This window comes from Syngnathus leptorhynchus, unplaced genomic scaffold, assembly GCF_054491065.1.
Source record: "Syngnathus leptorhynchus isolate UIUO unplaced genomic scaffold, UIUO_Slep HiC_scaffold_803, whole genome shotgun sequence".
NCBI classification, from domain to species: domain Eukaryota; kingdom Metazoa; phylum Chordata; class Actinopteri; order Syngnathiformes; family Syngnathidae; genus Syngnathus; species Syngnathus leptorhynchus.
Window position 1 is genome coordinate 3,421 of NW_028232639.1, and position 4,080 is coordinate 7,500.

The window sequence follows — 4,080 nt, forward strand, 5'->3', positions numbered from 1 at the left end:
GAGCTATGGAGCTCTGGAGCTCTGGTGCTATGGAGCTCTGGAGCTCTGGTGCTATGGAGCTATGGAGCTATGGAGCTATGGAGCTATGGAGCTATGGAAGTCTGGAGCTATGGAAGTATGGAGCTATGGAAGTATGGAGCTATGGAGCTATGGAGCTATGGAGCCACCAGCCAGCACCCTCCGTGGCTCAACCACGCCGGCCCAGAGTTCCAGCCGCTCGGCTTCACTCTCTCACAAGCCCCGCCTGGAGCTCCCCAGCCCGCCCCTGGTACCTCAACTACCGAGGCCAGCCGCTCGACCAGGCCGGCCCAGAGTTCCAGCCGCTCGGCTTCACTCTCTCACAAGACCCGCCTGGAGCTCCCCGGCCCACCCCTGGTACCTCAACTACCGAGGCCAGCCGTTCGACCACGCCGGCGCAGAGTTCCAGCCGCTCGGATAAGCTCTGTCACTCTCCTGCCGCGCAGCCACCGGTAACGGGGAAATGTCGCCGCCTTGTGGACACGCCCTTGTAAATGAATGGGCTTTCGCACTTAGTGCAATTTTCGCCAACTCTCTGACTGGAGCTATGGAAGTATGGAGCTATGGAGCCACCAGCCACCCAGGCTGGAGCTATGGAGCTCTGGTGCTATGGAGCTCTGGTGCTATGGAGCTATGGAGCTCTGGAGCTCTGGTGCTATGGAGCTATGGAGCTCTGGAAGTATGGAGCTATGGAGCTCTGGAGGTATGGAGCTATGGAGCCCTGGAGCCCTGGAGCTATGGAGCCCTGGAGCTATGGAGCCCTGGAGCCCTGGAGCTATGGAGCCCTGGAGCTATGGAGCTATGGAGCTCTGGTGCTATGGAGCTATGGAGCTCTGGTGCTATGGAGCTATGGAGCTCTGGTGCTATGGAGCTATGGAGCTCTGGTGCTATGGAGCTATGGAGCTCTGGTGCTATGGAGCTATGGAGCTGGTGCTATGGAGCTATGGAGCTCTGGTGCTATGGAGCTATGGAGCTCTGGTGCTATGGAGCTCTGGTGCTATGGAGCTATGGAGCTCTGGTGCTATGGAGCTATGGAGCTCTGGTGCTATGGAGCTATGGAGCTCTGGTGCTATGGAGCTCTGGTGCTATGGAGCTATGGAGCTCTGGTGCTATGGAGCTCTGGAGCTCTGGAGGTATGGAGCTATGGAGGTATGGAGCCACCAGCCAGCACCCTCCGTGGCTGGATCAATGGAAGTGTTTAGGTACCAGGCGGCCAAAGTGCCGAGGCCTCACGCTCGACCACGCCGGCGCAGAGTTCCAGCCGCTCGGATGAGCTCTGTCACTCTCCCGCCGCGCAGCCACCGGTAACGGGGAAATGTCGCCGCCTTGTGGACACGCCGTTGTAAATGAATGGGCTTTCGCACTTAGTGCAATTTTCGCCAACTCTCTGACTTAGAGCTATGGAAGTATGGAGCTATGGAGCCACCAGCCACCCAGGCTGGAGCTATGGAGCTCTGGAGCTCTGGTGCTATGGAGCTCTGGAGGTATGGAGCTATGGAGCTATGGAGCTATGGAGCTATGGAGCCCTGGAGCTCTGGAGGTATGGAGCTATGGTGCTATGGAGCTCTGAAGCCATGGAGCTCTGGTGCTATGGAGCTCTGGAGCTCTGGAGGTATGGAGCTCTGGAGGTATGGAGCTATGGAGCCCTGGAGCCCTGGAGCTATGGAGCCCTGGAGCTATGGAGCCCTGGAGCCCTGGAGCTATGGAGCCCTGGAGCTATGGAGCCCTGGAGCCCTGGAGCTATGGAGCCCTGGAGCTATGGAGCTATGGAGCCCTGGAGCTATGGAGCTATGGAGCTATGGAGCTCTGGTGCTATGGAGCTATGGAGCTCTGGTGCTATGGAGCTATGGAGCTCTGGTGCTATGGAGCTATGGAGCTCTGGTGCTATGGAGCTATGGAGCTCTGGTGCTATGGAGCTCTGGTGCTATGGAGCTATGGAGCTCTGGTGCTATGGAGCTATGGAGCTCTGGTGCTATGGAGCTATGGAGCTCTGGTGCTATGGAGCTATGGAGCTCTGGAGGTATGGAGCTATGGAGGTATGGAGCCACCAGCCAGCACCCTCCGAGGCTGGATCAATGGAAGTGTTTTAGGTACCAGGCAGCCAAAGGGCCGAGGCCTCACTCTCGACCACGCCGGCGCAGAGTTCCAGCCGCTCGGATAAGCTCTGTCACTCACCCGCCGCGCAGCCACCGGTAACGGGGAAATGTCGCCGCCTTGTGGACACGCCGTTGTAAATGAATGGGCTTTCGCACTTAGTGCAATTTTCGCCAGCTCCGTGGCTGCAAGTATGGAGCTATGGAGCCACCAGCCAGCCAGGCTGGAGCTATGGAAGTATGGAGCCATGGAGCTCCGGAGCTATGGAAGTATGGAGCTATGGAGCTATGGAGCTCTGGAGCTCTGGAGCTCTGGAGCTATGGAGCTATGGAGCCCTGGAGCTATGGAGCTATGGAGCCCTGGTGCTATGGAGCTATGGAGCTCTGGTGCTATGGAGCTATGGAGCTCTGGTGCTATGGAGCTATGGAGCTCTGGTGCTATGGAGCTATGGAGCTCTGGTGCTATGGAGCTATGGAGCTCTGGTGCTATGGAGCTATGGAGCTCTGGTGCTATGGAGCTATGGAGCTCTGGTGCTATGGAGCTCTGGAGCTCTGGTGCTATGGAGCTCTGGAGCTCTGGTGCTATGGAGCTATGGAGCTCTGGTGCTATGGAGCTATGGAGCTCTGGTGCTATGGAGCTATGGAGCTCTGGAGGTATGGAGCTATGGAGGTATGGAGCCACCAGCCAGCACCCTCCGTGGCTGGATCAATGGAAGTGTTTAGGTACCAGGCGGCCAAAGTGCCGAGGCCTCACGCTCGACCACGCCGGCGCAGAGTTCCAGCCGCTCGGATGAGCTCTGTCACTCTCCCGCCGCGCAGCCACCGGTAACGGGGAAATGTCGCCGCCTTGTGGACACGCCGTTGTAAATGAATGGGCTTTCGCACTTAGTGCAATTTTCGCCAACTCTCTGACTTAGAGCTATGGAAGTATGGAGCTATGGAGCCACCAGCCACCCAGGCTGGAGCTATGGAGCTCTGGAGCTATGGAGCTCTGGTGCTATGGAGCTATGGAGCTCTGGTGCTATGGAGCTATGGAGCTCTGGTGCTATGGAGCTATGGAGCTCTGGTGCTATGGAGCTATGTAGCTCTGGTGCTATGGAGCTATGGAGCTCTGGTGCTATGGAGCTATGGAGCTCTGGTGCTATGGAGCTATGGAGCTCTGGTGCTATGGAGCTATGGAGCTCTGGTGCTATGGAGCTATGGAGCTATGGAGCCACCAGCCAGCACCCTCCGTGGCTGGATCAATGGAAGTGTTTTAGGTACCAGGCAGCCAAAGGGCCGGGGCCTCACGCTCGACCACGCCGGCGCAGAGTTCCAGCCGCTCGGATAAGCTCTGTCACTCACCCGCCACGCAGCCACCGGTAACGGGGAAATGTCGCCGCCTGGCGGACACGCCGTTGTAAATGAATGGGCTTTCGCACTTAGTGCAATTTTCGCCAACTCTCTGACTGGAGCTATGGAAGTATGGAGCTATGGAGCCACCAGCCACCCAGGCTGGAGCTATGGAGCTCTGGAGGTATGGAGCTATGGAGCCCTGGAGCTATGGAGCTATGGAGCCCTGGAGCTATGGAGCCCTGGAGCTATGGAGCTATGGAGCCCTGGTGCTATGGAGCTATGGAGCTCTGGTGCTATGGAGCTATGGAGCTCTGGTGCTATGGAGCTATGGAGCTCTGGTGCTATGGAGCTATGGAGCTCTGGTGCTATGGAGCTATGGAGCTCTGGTGCTATGGAGCTATGGAGCTCTGGTGCTATGGAGCTCTGGAGCTCTGGAGGTATGGAGCCACCAGCCAGCACCCTCCGTGGCTGGATCAATGGAAGTGTTTTAGGTACCAGGCAGCCAAAGGGCCGAGGCCTCACGCTCGACCACGCCGGCGCAGAGTTCCAGCCGCTCGGATAAGCTCTGTCACTCACCCGCCGCGCAGCCACCGGTAACGGGGAAATGTCGCCGCCTGGCGGACACGCCGTTGTA